Source organism: Puntigrus tetrazona, chromosome 9, assembly GCF_018831695.1.
Source record: "Puntigrus tetrazona isolate hp1 chromosome 9, ASM1883169v1, whole genome shotgun sequence".
In the NCBI taxonomy this organism is placed as follows: domain Eukaryota; kingdom Metazoa; phylum Chordata; class Actinopteri; order Cypriniformes; family Cyprinidae; genus Puntigrus; species Puntigrus tetrazona.
In genome coordinates this window covers 961,612-983,424 of record NC_056707.1, presented here as the reverse complement: position 1 = coordinate 983,424, position 21,813 = coordinate 961,612, and the positions used below count along the sequence as shown (strand labels likewise).

The 21,813-nt window shown below is 43.4% G+C and overlaps 2 pseudogenes; both read right to left on the bottom strand.

Annotated features, from left to right (window-relative positions):
• Positions 1–306: 306 nt before the first annotated feature.
• LOC122351659 lies at positions 307–6,721 on the bottom strand (annotated as a pseudogene).
• A 5,667-nt stretch (positions 6,722–12,388) lies between these two features.
• On the bottom strand, positions 12,389–18,994 carry LOC122351662 (annotated as a pseudogene).
• Between the last annotated feature and the right edge of the window lie 2,819 nt (positions 18,995–21,813).

Below are 21,813 nucleotides of genomic sequence, written 5' to 3'. Positions count from 1 at the left end.
AAAAAGAGAAATGGTTGTCAAAACTAGCCATTTAAGTTACGTCTGACTAACCAGCGTGGGATCAGGAGTTATGCTGAGTTACAAATCAAATTACTCTCCTAGTGTATTTTCTATTTGTCAACAGCTAAGTGTCTAATTGAATCTAGATTTTTGTGCTGGAAATATTTTTTAGGAATTTAGTTAGCGTTTTTTTGTATAAAAGATGGTTTTAAGTGTGTTTAAAGTGGTAACTAAATGCATTTGACCTTTTTCTGTGATTTTCTAATTGACTGACAAAATACAAGTGAGAAATTAAAACCGCACGACTACACACTATTCCTTTATTCATTATTTATCAAACTACAACACGCATCGGAACTGATGAGACTCTCCAGAGTCAGATGCCGGATGTCTGGTTTTCGGCTGCAGGAACGTCTCAGCAGATCTAAACATCCTCTGGTCAAACAAACACAAGGAGAGTGAGGGTCCAAATGATATGTAAAAAAACACCCACAGATATGACTTCTCATCAGATGAACACAGACAAACTGAGATGTTAGAAAACAATCTCTTGGAAGGAGTGTGTGAGAGAAATGCTACGCTCAAAGTTTTCAAAGCCCTTCAAAGAGTAGTTGTTTCTCCCCTCACACAAAGTGGGACTATACTTGGGTGTGTTTCCACAAGTTAGTTAGGTTAGAACAGGTAACTATAGTTGCTTTTACCAAACACAGATTTTATTTATTGTTTTAAGTGCAAATTGTTCATACACGCTCACCAACCACTTTATTAGGTTGACCTGTTCAACTGCTTGTTAAAGCAAACATCTAATCAGCCAATCACATATCAGCGACTTGAGGCGATCAGCTGCGATTGAAAGCCAGCATCAGAACGAAAGATATCAGATTCCAGATGATCCTACACAATCCTCTGGGGTCGGAAGAGAAGACTGGACTGAACTAAACTGACAGAAACTCCAATAAACACTTGAAGGAAGTCTGTAGAAGAGCATGTCTGAACACAAGACGTCGAACAGATAACACTGAGAAAGAGAAGTTCACACCGACACGAGAAGACTGAAGAAGGCTGAGTTGTGCTGTGACGTCTGTCCTGAAGTGTGTCCAGGGATGTGGCACGCTGTGTCACAAATCTCACATCATCGCCAATGAGGGCTTTCAATGAGCCCACAGACACTAGCAGCCTGATTAATAAAGATTTGATCATAGAGTGTACATCACGGCAAAAAAACGTCTTTGACGTGGAAAAGTGTTCAGTGCCACGTCAGGGTCTGAGCAGATGTACACACTTTTAATTGTGTTTTATAGTATTGCAGGTTTTTACATATAAAGGCTGTTCTTGCAGCTCTGTTCTAAATTATGATGATGTTAATTAATTAGGAGTCGGTTAAAGAGAGAGAGCTGAAAACATTTTCCCATTTGAAAGAGAGGCACACGTGTGTTATGGAGGCATCCTCCAGCGTTGGCCCTTACTATCGTTCTAACCACAAGACCCTTAACTTACAATCTGTATTAGAACATCTCTGTGTCAGAGATCTGCATCATGAACTTTCACTGGAACGGTGTTAGTGTTTAGAGAGACACGAGGGACAGAGCTATCTCTCAAGATAGGAAACACTGACCGCTGAAACAGAGACATGTCACAGACAGATGGGCATCTTCTTCTTCCTCATGTCTTTGGAGTCTTGTTTGGACAGGCGTCTCTTGAGCTCGTCCGCACGCGTCAGAGCAGTGCTTACACACCGGCTTCAGGTCCATCTCCACGAATCTGTCCCTGAACGACAGCACAACAAACACACTCACTGAAAACGACTCTTGTTAAAGCACGTGTCCCTGGGTAACACTACATCATTACAGGTCAAAATTAATATATACTTGCAAGATCTGTTCACTTATAAACACGATATCACACTTAGAGAACAGTGTTCGTTTTTAGAGAAATCTGACAATTGATTAAATATGGTTTGCAAAACTCGAACGTGATCTTAACGTTCAGAAGCACAGGAAGCCAACATGTTGCTGTGTAGCACACTTGTACACACTTGAGGGTCAGCTTGGAGTTGCACGTGGAGCAGCCGAAGCATTTCACACACCAGGCCTTGTTCAGTGCAGACACCACTTCAAAACAAAAGAGAAAAAGTCAAGCACACACTCGTAGACTCTTGGCTATAAATCCTCAGGTAATGATCTCACCATCTCCCTCGATGACGTGGTTGCAGTGGTAACAGACTTCTCCGAAGAGCTGTGAGAGAAGTGTGATGCTCATGTTAAAGGGATAGTTTGCAGAAAAATGAAAAGATCCCCAGGGCACACAAGATGTAGGTGACTTTTTTCTACAGCAGAACACAAAATGATTGTAAGCATTGGATGTCTTCCTTGGGTCAATTCATGGAACTTACACGATTGGTCTGTATTTATATAATTTTACCTCATATACACCTACAATCTCTGACTCACCTCATCTCATTCACAACATCCGGCACGTGACTCTAGCACATAGATATTTATACATAGATGACTCATTATATAAACTTTTACACTATATTCGCTCCCCCATCCAAATAATCAGAATCAGGTGTTCTAATCACTTTCATGACCACAGGTGTATAAAATCAAGCACCTAGGCATAGAGACTGTATTTACAAACATTTGTGAAAGAATGGGTCGCTCTCAGGAGATCAGTGAATGCCACCTTTTCAACAAATCCAGTCGTGAAATTTCCTCTCTCCTAAATATTCCACAGTCGACTCAGCTGTATTATAAGAACATGGAAGCGTTATGGAACAACAGAAACTCAGCCACAAGGTGGTAGGCCACGTAAACTGACGGAGTGGGGTCAGCGGAAGCTGAGGCGCATTGTGCGAAGAGGTTGTCAACTTTCTGCAGTCAGTCTCTTCAGACTTCCAAACTTCATGTGTCCTTCAGATTAACTCAAGAACAGTGTGCAGAGAGCTTCATGGTTTCCATGGCCGAGGAGCTGCATCCAAGCCATACATCATCAGGCACGCTGTCACTGGACACGTTCTCTGGAGTGACGAATCATGCTTCTTCATCTGGCAATCTGTTTGACGAGTCTATGTTTGGAGATTTCCAGGAGAAAGGTCTGACTGCATTGTGTCAAGTGTAAAGTTTGGTGGAGGGGGGATTAGGTGTAGGGTTGTATTTCAGGAGCTTGGCTTGGCCCCTTAGTTCCAGGGAAAGGAACTTTGAATACTTCAGAATACCAAGACATTTTGGACAATTCCATGCTCCCAACTTTGTGGGAACAGTTTGGAGCTGGCCACTTCCTATTCCAACATGGCTGTGCACCAGTACACAAAACAAGGTCCATAAAGACCTGGTGTGGATGACCTTGACTGCCCTGTCCTGACCTCAACCTGAACACCTTAAATGAGAATGAGTGCCAGGCTTTCTCGTCCAACATCACTGTGTGACCTCACAAATGCACTTCTGGAAGAATAGTCAAACATTCCAATAAACACACCCCTAAACCTTGTGGAAGAGTTGAAGCTGTCATAGCTGCAAACGGTGGACCGACATCGTATTGAACCCTATAGATTAGGAATGGGATGTTACTTATATACAATATACTGCCAAAAGTATGAATTTATCTATGTGCCAGAGTACTGACCCCCGAATGACTGAAATATAATTTGTTTTCGCCTGAGCTTTGAAATGTTTGGTGCTCATTGACTTTCATTATATGACTGACAGACTGCAACGGTTTGAGTTAGAAATCTCAGCTGGTGTTACTGAAGAAACAAAGTCACCTACATCTTGGATGCCCTGGGGTAAGTAGATCAACGTTTCATTTTGGATAAACTATGATTTTAAGATCAATTGTCAGTGAATATAATTAGAATATAATTAACACTATGTAAATTGAACATTAATTATATTTGTCTACATATACATAAAATCAATTCATGTTTGGGATTTATTCCTATTTTCACAAAATTTCCACTGGAAGAAATTGGCATCCAAACAGAATTTAAAGTGATGTTGATCTTGATCAAGTCTTGAATTTGACACGAATACTCCTTTTCACATTTTACATGCACATTGTAAAATCTGACTCTACTGGTAAATTAGTACAGCATTAAGATCCTAAGGTCTGAAATTTTTGGACCTTAGGAAATCGTTATCCTTTCCTATCAAAATGCTGAATTCGATTTACAGTAATTGCGCTTAACTGACTTGCACTAATACAACAGAACAGGCATCAGTTTATATTCTCAAATTCATATCAGGATATTTAGTATTTTTCATCAGGGTGAATAACTGAGCACATTTACAGACTTTACCTGGTTGTAGTGAGTCTCACAGTATGCCAGGCCCTTGCGCTCATAATGCGAATGACCAAGAAAAGGTTTCTCACATTTAGCACACACGAAATGCTGCAGACAAGAAGACGACAGGTGATGATAAATGTCAAGATCCCACGCCGGACTGGTTCAGAGAGATGGGTGTTTTGGTCAAATACCTCCACGTGCCACTGTTTGCCCATGGCGTTGACCACGCGGCCCTCGATGGGTCTCCTGCAGGCGCCGCAGATGGGCACACCCAGCTTATCATGACATGGCAGACAGTAGAGCTCCCCCCGCAGTTCCCGGGCCTCGGCCGTCAGCTCCTTCCTGAAAACAGAAACCGCTGTGGGTTCAACGACTTACAACGACTTTACAAGCCCTGAGCAGAGGAACAATGTTAAAACAGGCCAACACTTTATTCTGAAGGTCCACTAGAGACATTCTACTAAGAGTAACTTCACATATCAACTAGCAGTCATTTGTAGACTGTCTGCTTAATATCTTCTAACACTTTATTTTGATGGGTCAGAAACTTTATAAGTATCTGTCAACTTATTCTACTAACCCTAAACCGACCCTAACAGTCTACTCTGAGAGTTAGTAGACATGTAGTTGCTAAGTGATGAGAAACTTTATAACATGTAGTTCTAAAGTTACTTCTAGTTAGTAGAATGTCTAAAGGACTATTAAAATAAAGTGTAACCAAAGCAGTCATGTCTATAGATTTGAATAATATGACCGATAAATGCTGTGAACCATCCCATCACTGGTATATTTTGAGTATGTTACTCACCCACAGTTATTGCAGTTGAAGTGGTCAGGATGGTACGGGTCATTCTTGAAAATCAGCGGATGTCATCCACAATGGCTTGACATTTCTGGCACACGTACTTCCCCAGACTGTGAGCCTTTTCACGATTATGACACGGACGGCACAGGTGTCTGTCAACATAAAGCTAGTCACTCGATTCAAAGTCACATTGAACTACTTGGTCCTCTTTTACAAAGCTGGTGTATGCTCCGATTTGAAATTGGAGAACCTACATAAATGCCCGCAATCATTTTTATAAAAACTGTCTTTGACGTGGAGAAGTGCTTAGCTTTACTTCAGGGTCTGAGCAGACCCATATGTGCATTTTGTACGTACATTCATTCTATGAATCAAAAGTATTTATATTTAAGAGATGAATGCAAGATCAATTTTAGGATAGTTTTTGCACAACATTTTATAAATGAGGACCTATGTGCTTTAAAAGAGTTGTACAACCCTGTTGAAATCCAGCCTATACGGTTCAGGTATGTTTTGGTTCGAGCTGATTTAAGCTGGACCTTAGTTGGTCATGAACCGGTTTAAGCTAGGTAGAAACTGGCCAAGTCCTGTATAACCAGCACAGGACCAACTAAAGACCAGCTCAAACCAGCTGCCAGGCTTCAGAACATACCTAACCAGTATATGCTGTTTAGTTCAGCATGGAAGGATCACACAAAGTCCCTGTTGGCCCTGAATAGAGCAGCGACTGACCGGCCTGCGTTCTTCACGAAGCCCACGTCTGCGAGCACAGTCTGGCACAGATCACAGCAGAAACAGTCCGGGTGCCAGCTGCTGTTCATGGCCTTTATCACACGGCCAATGATGAACTCGCCTGGAAACACAGCACATGTGACACACATGACACAGATGCACAAGCAATGGCCGGATTCAGCTCCACGCTGTGTTTAGCTCCTGACTTGACAAACTAACTTCAAATTTAGTAATCTGTGTTGTACATCACAGGGGGATCTAACCTGGAGCTTGAGTCTCTGTCCAGGACAGCAAGTCAGATTCTTTTACTGTCAACTATAAAGACTGGGCGGCCGGTGAACTACCTTTTTTATCTTTTGCTATCAAGTGTATTTTGTTCATTTCATTAATGTTGTCTCTCTTCATTGTAAGAATGAAAGCTGATTTTTTTAAAAATTCATTGTATCTAATCCGATTAGTTTCAGGCACATGTTAGCATTTTACAAAAACAGCCCATAATGTACAACGTAATAATCACAGATTTGACAGCGTACCTATATTTTGAACCTTTAGTTATATAATACAGTATAAATGCTTTATAATTTTGCAGGTTATTACATATTGTTCCCTTATACTTAGAAGTATGTACTGTGGAGGAACTCTATAGGTACAAAACAGATGCGCTGTGAATTGTGTGTAATTGCTCGGTACATCACGGGCTGTAATCTACCATTCAACGCAAAGGGACACTTTCTGAAGTGACGACTAGGTGATCTTCATGGTACTTAAACACTGTTACAGAGTAATCAGACTCAAGCGTGGAGTGTTTTCTTCCTGTCTGGGGTCTTCAGTGTCTTCTCAATCAGGTTTGTCTACTCACCACACTGGTGACAGCACGGAGCAAACAGCATCTGGAAGTCATGCTGCAGTATTTTCTCCTCAAACTGCAAAAACATGTGCAGAATGTCTCCATCATAAAAACATTTTAATATCGAACTTATTTGAGATGTAATTTATTAAGAACAACATTGAACAACAGCACAAACTGTGATGTTTGCTGCAAACAGCCAATAATGTCAAACGTGGATCAATCACTGTGGCCAGATCTCACTCTCTATAGGTTAGTCATGAAGCATTTATTGTATCAAAAATCTAGGGTTAGTTCAAACTAAGCAAATCTAGCAGCTTGTAGACTGTGGTACAATCATTAATATGACTCTACACACATGCCAAAAGAGGTTCTAAATCTGCAAATGAGCTTGTGGACCACTAATTGATACTCATGTCAGCTGTGTAAAATAGAATGAATGAATGAATGGGAAAAAGTCAATGAATAAATCAATTCAGTATAGGAGCCAGTTTATAACCAGTTTCAATATGCAGCTCCATCAAACATTCCCGAAGCAGATGATCAGTGTGTTCTGGGCTATTGTTGATGACGGTCAGGTGTGTTGGAGCAGAACTGGGTTGAGATCTGAGCGCGTCTCACCTCATAGAAGAGTCCCTGGAGGAACTGCTGGAAGCACTGCGCGCAGACGAAGCACTGCTCGTGGTACAGCTCACCATTACTGTTCACGATCTTCTCTGTCGGCGTGAAGCTCGCCTTACAGCGCTCACAGATGGCATTGGCTAACGCATTCGTCATGTTGCTGTGAAGAAAAAACAAACGCCCATCTTATAAATCTCTCACAATGTGCCAAATGATTGCATAATTGTTACCTGGAACCAATGGTAAATAAGGCTTGTTGTGGTTCTGATGAAGCACTTCACCCATTAAACTAAATATTCTAGCAAAATCAGGCAACTCACAGCTCTTTCCCTTCACAAGAGACTCAGTACATGACACAATGTCAAAGTGAATGACAGATAGGAAACTGAAAGCAGTGCTACATTACGCCTTGTGGAGCCCGGGGCCCTAGTTATATGTAATAAACTGGTAAGTCAATGTAAAATGAAAAAACTAAAGGCATGTCAAACTTGACAAGCATAAAATATGCCTTAATGCTTAAACAAGGAGTTTACAACCAGAATTCTGGAAATGTTGGGATGTTTTTTACATTTGAATAAAATAAAAATTGAATTCACAAAGAGAACATAACGGATGTTTAAACTGAGAAATTTCCTCCACTAAATGAACTTATTTCAAATTTGATACAGATCGAATGCACAGGAACCACAAAGGACTGGAAAAGCAGGAAAGTTTGAGAAGATTCAGCTGGGAGAACATCTAGCAACTAATTAAGTTAATTGATATCAGCTCTATATTATTTTTTTATTAGCTATAAAAGAGACATCTTAGAAAGGCAAGATGGGCAGAGGCTCTCCAATCTGTGAAAGAGTGTGTAAAAAAAGATCTACAGATGAAAACTAAAGCTCTATCATGATAAAAGGAACAAGGTCCAGAAGCGCTGTCACGACTGTTTCACTGTGGTCAGATGAGTCCAAATTTGACAACCTTGTTGGAATCGTAGAGAAGCAGTGTCCTCATGGATACTGAATGTGTTTTTGTGTCAGTGATTTGAGTTCATGTTGACATTTAGTCTAGAACTACAGTAAGATCCATTTCAGATCCATCTCTTTAATAAGAATAGCCAGACAGGCAGTGATCTACAACAGAGACAGGGGTATCAGAGGCATTGGCAGAATCATAAACCGAGTCAAGCGAGGGTCGAGGCAGACAGTGAAACGGTCCAAAGTCAACACAGGAACTCAATCGAAAAACAGAAGTGCTCAGAATTACCAGCCAGGAAAAGATAAGACTTCACAATGAAATGGAATCTGAGCACTGTTTATAAAGAGGTTAATCAGTGCTAGCTATGGGGCATGATGGGAAATGTAGTTGGAGATGTTAGTACTCAGGAGAGGGTTCCCTCTGGTGGTCGTCGGAGAGAGCCATGACAAAAGATCATGTTCACACACAACAGTCTGCATTTCCTCCTGATTTCTCGCAACATAGAGCTGCCAGTCAATACATGAGAAACAAAGTAATTGAGAAAGTAATTGTGATTAAAAACACACTGAAACTAATCTGTTGTAACAGCTGTTCTGTTCATAACATTTGGAATAAAAAGAAGGCCTAATTTGTGTTCTGTGTGTTCACAGTTTTCGACTGCTGATCTACACATCTTCTATGATTTTCATAGAAAAAATGCGTGATATAGCATACAAGCAGAAGAATGGTTATTTGTACTTATGATTACAATAAAAATAATTATACAGCTATAATAACTGGAAGTAAATGACACAGGAAGCCTGGCAATTTAAAAAAAATCAAATCTGGTCTTCTGATGCTTGAAACGGTCTGCCGTTTCCACAGATATTGTCTGAGAAGACCAACAGGTCGAGCTCTGAGGCAAACCATGATCTTTTAACTAGCGCTTAACTGTTCAGCAACCTATGAGTGAGCGTATGAAGCATTCACAAAATGTTAACCAGTACAACAACTGATGTTAAAGGACATGTATCCAGTAGCTTTCACTAGTATTTCCAGCTGCAAATTAGCACGTGGACACAACGCATATCATGAGCAGTTTCTCTGAATCCCACTAAAAGACCAGGTCCCTGTCATGAGATTTAACGATAGTGACACTTACTGACATTTACATGAGCAGACGCTATTTATCACACCTAAATCATGCAGTGTTACGTTTATATTACACGCAGTTAAACATGAGTAGGCTACGCTTTTCTTACAGTTTCTGAATGATTTCTGTTACTGGAAACATTCAGTAGAGTAATAAATACTGTACTGGGCCCTAGATGTCTGAAACACCACACTCACGAGCGCACGTAGAAATCACAGAACTCCTTGTAGACTTTGACGTCGCTGCGTCTGGGAATCTCGGCGTCCTGGAGGCCGTTGATGCCATCTTCTTCCATGATGATCCCGGAGCGAGTCGTGAGCCTGGGCTGTATGAGCCTCAGAGTCAAGAATAGAGCGAGTCCGGTCATCATCATGTGTCAGAGCGGCAGACCTGCCCACCCTCACTCACTCAACAAACTCTTCCAGCTGGATTTTCACACTAACCTTCAGAGCAACAGCTAATTAGCCTAACGTGTGTTAACCTAGACATCCTTTAGAAGTTCCTCACAGTGTTTTTTGGTCAGAAAAGTGTGCTTTACACGTATTTGATGATTGGAGTCTTAACTGGGCTCCTAACGCCAGCAGAGTTGACTGGTATTCCTGCTCTACTGCTCTCGGTCTCTATAAATAACGTTCAGCACGTCTCCAAAGCCGGCAGCTGCCTCTGTGCATGAAAACAAACTGAGCTAAGTTGGGAATTTGGGGCATGGAAGCTCTTGACCTCTGTAAAAATGTCCTACTGCTCTCTAGTTATTGTGATTCTGTGCTGCGAAATCTCTTGATGTTTTTATTTTTAAAAGTCATTTATCCAGACTAAATGGATAAAAAAATAAAAAATAACAGCAAATATAAAAAAGGTAACTGTGATGATGAATAGAAAGAAATTCCGCCTGTTCATAATGTTAGCAGACATGCATTACTTTTAAAAGAATTGCCGGTAACACTTTAGAATAATGGAGCATACTCCAGATTACAGTGTGTCTGGTCAAATATCACACATGTATGACTGTACGCTGTGTCTGATAGAAAATATGTTAAAGTGGTTAAGGTGTTTCTCACTTATTAAAATTATTTAAAGTTGTATTCAAATGATGAATGGATTACATAAAGACAGTGAGTAAAGAGCACTCATTTAATAATCATTTCATCTCTGCACTTAAACATCCCTGGTGTCTTTGGGGTTTTGTCAAACCATGTTGTAGGATGAGAGGACTGAAGAGTGTGCAGAGCTAATATTTTACATCATAAACAACACCAGCATTACTTGGCTTAGACATAAACAAATGCTATGAGATAAAGCGGGAAAAAACGTTTCAATATGAGCTTTTGATAACGTATTTAGAAAAGTGAAACTTTGGAGATTCATTACATGTAAAATAAACCATTCCTAAAGTTGTTCTAAAAATATCCCAGAGATTCCACACAGGGTTGGTGTCAGGACTGTTGTCTGGCCCGTGACGTCACAGCACCTCAAACCATCACTTTGGACTGTCTGGGCCTCTTTAGTCTTCCTCTGGAAGCAAGACCTTGATTTACAGATGAAATGTAAAATTTGCTTTTATTTGAAAAGAGAAAGAGTCCAGATATTTTTCTCCTTAGCCCAGTTAAGATGTTTCTGTTTCAAAGCGTCTTGACAGCTCTTTTTCTGAAGATGTCTGAGCGTTGAGACTCCAGCTCCAGTACCTCCTTCTGAAGCTCTCTCAAGTGTTTAAATCAGCTTTATTTGTCAGAATTCTCAAGTTTGCGGTCATCCCTGTTGCTCGAACACCTTTTTCTACCCCATTTCGTTCTTCCAGTAAAGCTTTGATACAGCCAGCTCTTTCAGTAAGGACCTTCTGTGACTCAACCTCTTTATGGACGGGTCAGTGATCATCTTCTGGACCATTGCCAAGTCAGCAGTCTTTCTTGTTATTGGGGCATCAAAGAACAAGAGATACCTATGGATTTTATATTGTAGGGATGATCATTTAATGAAACTCAAATATAAATATTTATAGGTAACATTTTAAGATACTGGATTTATACTGCAGGGACTTATATTTGCAGTTCTTTTTGAGTTTGTTTTTAGTAACAGTATATGGACATATTTTTACTTTGAATTAGAAACAGTAATATTACTGTAATGCTGACAAGCACTCAGTCTGCTTTCTATTACAGGCATTCACTGAGAGACAGTGTTTGAAACACATTTATGTCCTGTCCTGAATATTTATGACCCGGGGCACCTAATTTTGTTGCGGTAAAAATATCTGCAGATCTCTGCCATCAACAGTAGAAGCAGAAGCCTTCTACAGGACAATCAACAGCCATCAGCAGTCAGTTCACACATATGAGCTTCACACTGTGTGTGTGTGTGTGTGTGAATGGACACCTTGGACACCTCTCCAAGATACTTTGAAGAACCTATCTGAGAGACAAGACTCAATCCATGCGGTTTCTGAGATTCTCTTTCTTAATAGAGTTGACGGGAGGATCTGAGGTACAGCAAGGACAGGTTTGAGAAGCACTGCAGTGGAGCATGGTTTTAGATCTATTCAGACAATATGTGAAGTTGGATGCAGATGTTGTGTAGTTGCCAGAATACGGCAAAAACGTGTGAACGCTGAACGCAGCTTTGCTGTAGAGCCAGAATGAGATAGAGACCATCAGTGCTGAATAAACAGGATCTTGAAGAGACCTAATGTGATGTGTTCATGAAGAGATAACACTGTCATGGAACCTAAATGAGGAGAAAGAGCTGCAGTGCTTCCTGGATCTAAAGAGATCCACATTACAGACTGAAGACTATATATTTCAGGAGAACATCACCCGTTGTAAATTAACTTACGCACGCATAGATGAAGGATTAAGATCAACGTAAAATTAAGTTTTCATGTCTAAAAAAAACTTCAAAGGATAAACGGAGCAGCTCTCAAAGCGGTTTAATCAGATATGTTCTCTGACAGACCAGATCAGTATTTACACTCATCCACAAAGACTAACAGCCTTGAGACAATTCGGGAAAATTGTTAGGATATGATTGTATGATATTTTTATTATATTAAAATATGATAAATATGATCAACAGTTCCCATGTATGATTTACAGCACAAAACAATCTTCAATAACCCAAATCAGAAAAGTCCTGTCAGGTCCCGAGACGTCATACACAGAGCTGATGTGTGCTTTCATCTGATGCCTGACCAGCTGTGAAGATACGACGTCCAGCCCGAGCCCCGAGAGACAGCCGCCGACTCCTCACCTGCACACACACACACGCACACACACGCACACACACGCGCACACACGCGCACACACGCGCGCACACACGCGCACACACACACTTTAGAGTGCTGCATCACGACTTACACACAGAAGTGTGTATGATCACAGCAGAACTTAACTCAGCTCTTCTGAACATGATTATTTCAGTTTGATCTTTGTAAACCAGACTATAACTTTAAATATTTTTTTCCACCAATAACACTGACTCTGGATTTTCATGTTTTATGCTGTAAAACTTAGTGATTTATGTAATAGACATCCTCTAATCAAGGTGTTGTGACTAGCCTCATCACGGTCAGCAGATGCTTTCTGACCGATAGTGAGAGGAAAATTCAGACACAGCTCAGCATCTTCAGGTTCGGCTGTGTTTGCTCTGAAGTGCTCTGTGTGTGTGTGTGTGTTTCTCTTGAGCTGTATCCAGCACTGATCATAACACATTACTTCAGGCTCCTACGCTAGCTCACATCAAACCACTACGCGACAGCAAGGATATTTGCTTTGTTTAAGGCTGCGAGTGACGCACCGTGAGCGATGGCGGCCAGCTTGCCCTTCTCCTCGGGCTCAGCTGCAGCAGTGTGTGGATGACAGGAAGCAGAGCCTGCCTCTCGCTGCCGGAGCGCAGGAAGATGAACTGAAGCAGCACGTTCTTCAGATACTCCAGACTGGCCACAGACTTCTCCCGCTCCTGATTACGCTCCAGACGCCGCAGCTCGCTCTTCAGCAGCTGCACACGCACAGACCAGAGAGAGAGAGAGAGAGAGAGAGAGAGAGAGAGAGAGAGAGAGAGAGAGAGAGAGAGAGAGAGAGAGAGAGAGAGAGAGAGAGAGAGAGAGAGAGAGAGAGAGAGAGAGAGAGAGAGAGAGAGAGAGAGAGTGTGAGTCTGTGTGTGTGTGTGTGTGTGTGTGTGAGAGAGAGTGTGTGTGTGTGTGTGTGTGAGTGTGTCTCACAGTGATCTGCTCCATCAGGACAGCGTTGGTAGCCTCGGTCTCGTGCAGCAGACTGCTCAGGTGCTCCACGCTGCGGGCGGCAGTACTGAGCTTCTGAGACAACTCCTCTTTACTGGGCTCCATGTGCCAGACGGCAGGCTCTACACACACACACACACACACACACACACACCTGCTATATGCTATTTGTTTCAAATACAATGTTTTGAGGTTGATTACTTCATCTCTCGATCAGCACCAGAATGCTTTGGATTCAGCCTCATCTTATTAAAAGACATATTATTGGAGATGTAGAGCCTCCACCGATCATCTCATGGATTCATACAGATTACACTCTCTGCTTATTTCTGACCGCCCGTTTCACAGCGCAGTGTGAGGTTTAATGTGCTCCGGAGCAGGGGTTCATAACCCTAACACCGCTTTCACATCACAAACCCAGGATGAACATTTCAGCTGTGAAAAGCCTGATGGACGAAGTGGTTAGATATATTCACGCAGGTTTTGCAGGCTACGCCGAGGCGGGCCGCAGTGTTTGGTGAGCGTACCGTGTTTGAGGTCAGCGGAGGTCAGCAGCTGCTCCAGAGAGGCCAGCGGGTGCTGCTGGACGACAGGGACTCGGTCTCGGTGGTCTCCATGCCCTCTCCCTCCTCTCTGGCCATGCCCTGCAGCTCCAGCGGAGGCACGTCCGCCGGCCTCCTCCTGCTCTGCGGCGCCAGCGCTGCTCCTGCTCCGGACGGCTCTCTCTGCAGCTGGAAGAGCTGGGCCTCCAGGCCGCGGATCTGCTGCTGCAGGGTCTCCAGCGTGCCGCAGTGCTCCTCCTGCAGCTGACGATCTGCTCCCGGAAGCCGCCAGCAGGGCCTCGGTCTGAGCGCTCAGGTGAGACGCACACTGGCCGTGTTCGGAGCGCAGAGAGAGGCTCTCTGACTGCAGCGCCAGCAGCCTGGGACACACACACCAGTTTCATACGGGAAAAAACGTGAAATACTGAAAATAAGAGGAGGACAACTGCTATAGATTATAAAGGCATATACTCTTGAGTAGTAGTGAATCTAAGAAAAGCATCACTTTCAGCTTGTCATTAGATGGTAAGGTCTTCACTGCGCAGAATCTGAGGTTTTACAACACGCACCTCTCGCGCAGCTCGGCCTCCCTGCTGACCGTCTCCTGCAGGATCTTGTTGTGGCGCTCCAGCAGCATGTCATGCTCCGTCTGCAGCTGCTGCAGCCCGAGGCGCTGGACGTCAGGCTCTGCTGCGTCTCCTGCAGCCGGCTGCGCAGCTGCTCCAGCACGGCCTCCGAGCGCTCCCTGACACAAACACAGCTATCAGAACTACCACGCCAGACCGATACAGACTACTACTGCAGGTCAAGAAGACTACTGAGGGATACAGAATCAGAGCTGCTTTAGAAGTCTACCCGTGTGTCACTTCTATTTATTTGGCAGACAGTGAAAAGTGCAGCTTGTGTGTTCATGTTCACAAAACAAACACGTATCCTTTGGCTTGCAGTTCAGATTGTTCACTACAAACACTTATCCATTCATTCTCACTATATTTAAACTCACGATACGTCAGATCAGTCGAGCTAAGTGTGGGTGTGCAACAGGGCTCAGTGTTAGGTCCTTCACTTTTACGCTTAACTAAGGCATGCAAGCGCCACCTCTCCAGTCTGAAAGCGTCTCCATCGCGCCTGGGACGAGCTCTTGTGTTTCTGCTGCTTGAGGACGTTGTGGACTCGCACTTTATAACTCTCAAACTCAGACAGCGTCGCAGCGAGATCAGCCTGCAAGCCAACCAACACAAGAGAGACAGGCGTTTGAGAATGTTAGAAACTTAGAAACTTGTGTTGTGCAGGATTTATCAGGGTGAGCTATAATTGTGTTTGGTGAAGTAGAGGATGGGAAGGAAATGGAGGCTCTACGGTGTCCTGTGTGAAGCGTGAGCACCTTAGCGGCCGTGCACTCGCTCCTGCAGCGCGCTCAGACTGAGCTGATACGAGCTGGACGCCCGCTGCTGCTGCTCGCCCATCAGCTTCAGCTGCTCCTGCAGCCGGTGCCGCTCGGCCGTCAGCTCGCTGCTCTGGATCTGACACACACACACACACACACACAGAGAGAGAGAGTGAGCCACAGCGCGCACACACACACACACACAAGATCTTCAGCACAGCTGCTACCTTCAGCTCCTCCAGCTGCTGCTGATGGGCCTCCAGATCTCCTCTCTCTCAGAGCAGACTGAGAGATCAGCTGCACCGCTTCCTGAGGACGACACACACGAGACTAACTAGAACGAGCACTACCAGTCTCCTCCGCTCAGCAAACCTTCAGTCATTTCATCCAAAGTACAGCAAAAATAGTAATACTATTTTTTTTTTTACCCTGCGTCACATGATTCTTCAGAAATCATATGCCGATTGGCTGCTCGAGAAACATTTTTCCAGCTTTCTTTGATGAATAGAAAGTTCACAAGAACATAATTGATCATAAACATTGTAAATGTCTTTATCATTTATATCATTCGTTCCAAAAATATATGCACGGACTCCAAGCTTTTGAACGTTATACAGGGATTTAAGGTTGGGGGTGGACACATACACAGCGGGATTTGGAAGCTAACAAAGAAATAAATCAACAAAACTATGAATTAAGAATGATTTTCTTTGAAGCTACCTGACGAATACACTAATAAATCAAAAAAAGTGCAGCGCACACAAATAATACAATGATAGTATCCTTTCAAATGGTAAAGTTACTGCTTTCTTTATTCAAACTGTACTTGGAAATTTATGAGAAATTTATTTAAAATGACTATATCTGAGAGTGGTATTATCACCTCACATTAGTTTATATATAAATAAAGTATTAACACATCTAATATGCCTGCATCACAACAAACACACCTGAAGAGGGCGACAACCACCTGGAGATGTTTCAGGTGATTCAACACTCTTTAAATGCATTGCATTTTAAAGTCAGGAGCTTTTTCTTTGAAATCACAATGTACAATCAAAAACATAATTAGGCATATTTAGTAGGCTTATAAATGATTTATGTTACAAATCTAAGAGAGAGAACTCAGTTTTGCCAGATGAACGTAAAGTTCAACCTCTTTACTGATCAATTAAAATCCTTTTCGATGGCAAATGTGTTCTGGAAATATAGTTTTTATGGAGATGGTTATTTTGGTCGGTTCACATAGCTCTGCTGCGTTTTAATAGCTTTTCTATGTAAATATGGTGCTAGATCACTTTGACCGCTGCGCCGCAGCTTTTTTCAATGACTGAAAGCTGTGTTCTCTCATACCGCTGGTAGATGAATTCATGAACTCAAACTTTCTTTTCAGGACTATCTTTTCTATGCAGCCGAAAGCCACACGCCGGAGAACTTTACGCCCAGGTACAGTGTGTAGTGTTACAAACAGTTTTTCTATTTAAAGAATCCTGAAACGGTTTTGAAACATAACCAGAAATGTTTCTTGAGCAGTATTTTAGCGTGATTTCTGAAGAACGTGTGACACTGAAGACTAGAGCAACGATGTTGAAAATCCAGCCGCGCTCACAGAAATAAATATTCATGGAGAAAGCAGCTGTTTTAAATGGATCACTCGGTGAGCAGAAGACATTATATTCCCTGCACAGACTCACTTTTTGTTTTGCGCCTGCCAGGTCTTTTTGGTTTTGACCAGCAGTTGTTTCATCCTGGAGGCTTTGTCTTCGGTCTGCTCCAGCAGCAGCTTCAGAGACTCTGAGAGAAGCAGCACATAATGAGAGCGGTCAGCGCTGGAGGCAGATATTTCACACAGATTACAGCATCAGGCCCTCAGTACCCATCTCCTGGCTCAGACGCTGCTCCCGCTCTCTCAGTGTCTGGACCAGCGCGCCCTGCCTCCTCCGCCTGCTTGTCTTTCTCTCACACAGCTGGTGATTGAGCTCCTTCACCAGTTTCTCGTAGTCGGCCATCTCCATGTCCAGCAGCGTGCTCTGCTGAGCGCCCTACAGCAGCACATGAGGGACAAACACTGAGAAATGACCGTGAGGAAACATCAGCGGAGCAGATACAAACACTACTTCAAAGTGCTCTTCATTCATTTAAATAATTCATGCGCCCAACCTCTAGAATATGAAAATTACTTTACTTTTGATCACACTGCAAAAAAAGGAAGTTGTTCCTCAGTATTTTGTCTTGTTTCAGGTGCAAACGACTCTTAAACCAAGAAAGTATTTCTTCCTCCAACTCTGCTCAAAATTAAGAGACTTAAAAGAAGATAACCACCAAGTTAAAGAATATGTTTTCACTCCCATTTAAAAGATATTTTTTCTGTTTTAAAACATTAATTTAAACAAGAAAAGAATACTGTGGAAGTAATATGTTTTCTTTGCAGTGCATGTAACATTCAATGCCAGGACTTTCTCCTGATACTGTTTTAAACCATCTGATGTTGAGCTGAAGACAGACACCAGTCGAATAATAATAATAATAATATTAACAGCAGTAGTGTGTGTTCGTGCCTTCTCGCGCAGCTGCTCGAGCTCCTGATCCGCTTGCTGGAGCTGTCTGTGTCTGCTGAGCTGAGTCTGGAGCTCCTCCACCTCCTGACTGCAGACTGATGCTCCTGCAGGAGAACACAGAGCTCACAGACGTCCTCAACACATCTCTGTACATCTGAGAGAAAGACAGAGCTGTACCTTAGTCTTCTGCTCTCTCAGGAGCCTCTCTGCCTCCAGGTCTCTCTCCAGCGCGCTCTTCAGCTTCTGTGTTTCCAGGACCTGTGCCTCCAGCTGTGTGGTGTTCCTCTGGAGCGTCTCCACCCGGGGCCGTGAGGTCCTCTCGCTCCGAGGACAGCAGCTCGTGCTGAGAAGAGTCACACAGCTGTTAGTGCTCAGTCATTTACAGTAAACCACGTTTCACAGACTCTAAATCTATTCGGCCCATTAATGACACTGGACAGACGGCTGCTGGAAGTACCTGCTGAACGGCATTTTGAAGTCGCCTGGTCAAATCTTCGCTGTGTTTGCTGGCCTGCTCCAGCCTCTCTCTCTCCTGATCCAACAGCTCAGTCTGCTTGTCGTAATCCAGCATCAGGTTCTAGAGAAGCATTGTTTTACACTCAGTAAGGCTCTCATCTGCATAATCCATTAAAGCACTACGAGAGGACTGCAGTCAAACCTTGTAGTCCTCAGCGCCGTGGATGATGTCCTTCACAGATCGTGACAGTGCATCTCGCTCGGCCTTCAGCTGCTCCACTTCTTCTCTCAGAGCGAACACCTAGAGCACCAGACTCAGATCAACATCACTGACAGATGCACCCGGACCCCGCTCCACCAGAAAAACATCTCAAACCTCTTTCTTGCTGCTGTCCAGTTCCTTTTAGCCTTTACAGCAACAGCTTTGATTTTGTTCATGCGTCGTCATTCTCCTTCTCTCTTTGCTTTCTTTCTTCAGCATTTCTACACAACAGATGGATAATCAGGAATATAAAAGACCTCTGTGAAGTTGGCACCCCATAAACAGAAATAACCACCAAAACTATGCCATTTGTTTGTGCTGGTTTGGTGTTTGAGATATTAAACATTATTTTTGACGCTACTCTCACCCCCCATGTTGCCCATTAAAACAAATGCTGTATCTATTTCAATTCTATAAAACTGAAATATTGTGTTTTTATTATTAATTGCCCAGCTCACTACCATCAGTGATCTAGCAAAGAGATATAGCTCTAAATTGAATGTGTGAACAAGCCTTCTAATTAGCCAAAAGAAAACTTGTTAACATTTTTCTATATTAATGTGTGCAGTTTTCAAATGTTTATGAAAGGTGTAAAGGTCATAATGAAATTGTATTAATTCTTTTTAAAAGTGAATGGATGCAAAGTATAGTTTTGCATGTTTTATTTGTGCACAGAAATGAAAATAAGCCTATTTTACGCTTAAAAAATAATAATAATACTAATGAAATAGGCCATAATGAAAGTCATTTTCTTTCTTTTAATTAACAAATTGAATGAACATGGTAGTGGGGAGATGACTAACCTCAGAAAATCAACAATAAATATTATTTTAATATCTTAAAACCACAGAGCACAAGCGTTTCAGGCCCCTCAGGACCAGTACTCTGGTGAGCCAACTCAGAGGTGACCCAGCCAGAGAGCGCTGCCCGATGTGATCAAATCACTGCCTCATGAGATAACGCCATCATTTGTTCGTTTCATCAGACACTTCTTTGCAATATTCGAGCAGCATTGTCAGACAGCAGTGTTAGTGACTTTGAACGGTGGCTCCTGCTAGCCTCTAAAGACGAGCTCATCGTTCTTCGAAGCAGATCGGGAGAGAGAGTCGAGGCCGCTTTTTGAAGATTTTCATACCGGAAATAAGTCACGCCCGCGATCTGCTTCAGAGATGTGATAATCTCCTGTGAGGCATTTGTGTTGTTTACGTCAATAGTATTTGTGGATACAGTCAGAATAATGAACATATCCAGTATTTTCGTTTCAAAGAGCCAGGATACATTTATACGCTTTCAGACTGTGACAAAATGGGGCAATATTTGGGTGAACAATTTTTACAGTGTAGTAATGAACAGTAAACGATATACCCACCATCAATAAATGTTGTCTTGCTCAGTTCTACATCTGTTTATTTCAGACATCGTTATAACACGCCGATAAAAGGCAATTAAAAGCACCTGACAGCAAAATGAAAGACATGCAAATAAACCCAGCAGTAAAATAATATGCGATTACTTGATGTTGCTAGAGAAATCGTTCGTTCTATACCCGTCCATGTCATGCACTCATCTCGATGATAATGCTTCAAAGTCACGTCATGCATCACAGAGCGGTATAAAGATCACATTCTGGTTTAAAAAATGTGTCGATCAATATTTGATCGCCTTCGCTGGCTGGGAACGCAATAGTCGTGTTGGAATCTTCGCCCAGCAGTTCCATCACTAAATCTCTGAACATTCAAAAATCAAAAGATTAAAGACACAGACATAACACTTTCTGAATAATTTGGGCCAGGGAGAGCAAGTCTCTTTGCATCTGGTCACACTATTTCGTGAACATTTCACAGCAGCACAGCTCAAGGAGCTACTTCTTTCTGAGCTGAGACATGAGAGTCGCTTCCTCGTCGTTCATCGCTTCCTCCTGAGCACTCCTGGGTTCTTTCTCCTCTCAGTCCGAGCACGGTGGTTCTCTTTTCCTCGCCTTCATCTCACGGCTCGTGATGTCCTTCGTATTCTTCAGTTCTCCGCTAAAGCCCGTGCGGTCACGCCTCTTCAGATCGGCCAGCAGCCGCCCGCTGGAGCTCATGCACCGGCCCGCCAGCGCTCGCCCAGCCGCTGCGTGAAGACGTGCCTTCCCGTTCAGAAGCCCACGCAGGTTGGAGCACATCGTTCGCCCAACTTCGAGGAGCATGCTGAGAGCCTCTTCACGCTGCATGCTGACGCGAGAGGCGCCACATCTTCGGGCGAAAGGGCATCCTCCTTCTTTCGACTGACTGCGATCTCGGAGCTCGAAGATTCGACGGTGTCTCGCGCCAAAGAGTTGAAGAACACCGAAAGTCTTCTTCTCGAGAGTTGATGCTCTCGCTCTTCATCAGGTTTGCCCGACCAGACTAGACCACGACTTCAGCATCTTCCGCCACCGTGACACTTTCTGCGTCGCAGGTTTCTGTGTTTCATTCGTTCTTCAACGTCACCAGTCTCTCTTCCGAGGTCTCTCGCCTCGAAGCCGGAAGACACTCTTCCTTTCACAGCAGCGCCGTCGTATCTCGAGAACTTCCATCGCGACTCTGGTGTCAGCGCTGCTTGTCTGAGGCTGGGCGCCGCTTCTCACAGCACTATCTTCAGCCACGCATTCGCTGATTCTTTGAACTCAGCTCATTGGCGAACAACTTCGTTCGTTTCTCATCTGCGGCCTCCGCCGCAGTTTTCGTTCTTCGCAGTTGTCGTCCCTCTGAGCATTTCGCCAGAGCTCGATACCCTTTCCAGGGTTGTTTGAGCTGGAATGGAGGTCAGGCGAAAGCTGGGAGCGCAGGGTTGCCGGCCCTCCTTCCTGACGTCCTGCAGGAAGCTCTCTGCGCCGCTTCCAGCAGGCAGCGTCACGCCGCCGCCCGTGGTGCTCAGTCTACGCCTTCAGGAAGCCGCACGCCCTTCGCGGCAGCTTCCGCCAGCTTCCTCCCAGGCCGTCGGTCTTCCTCTTCGCTGGCCTGAGAGAGCCACT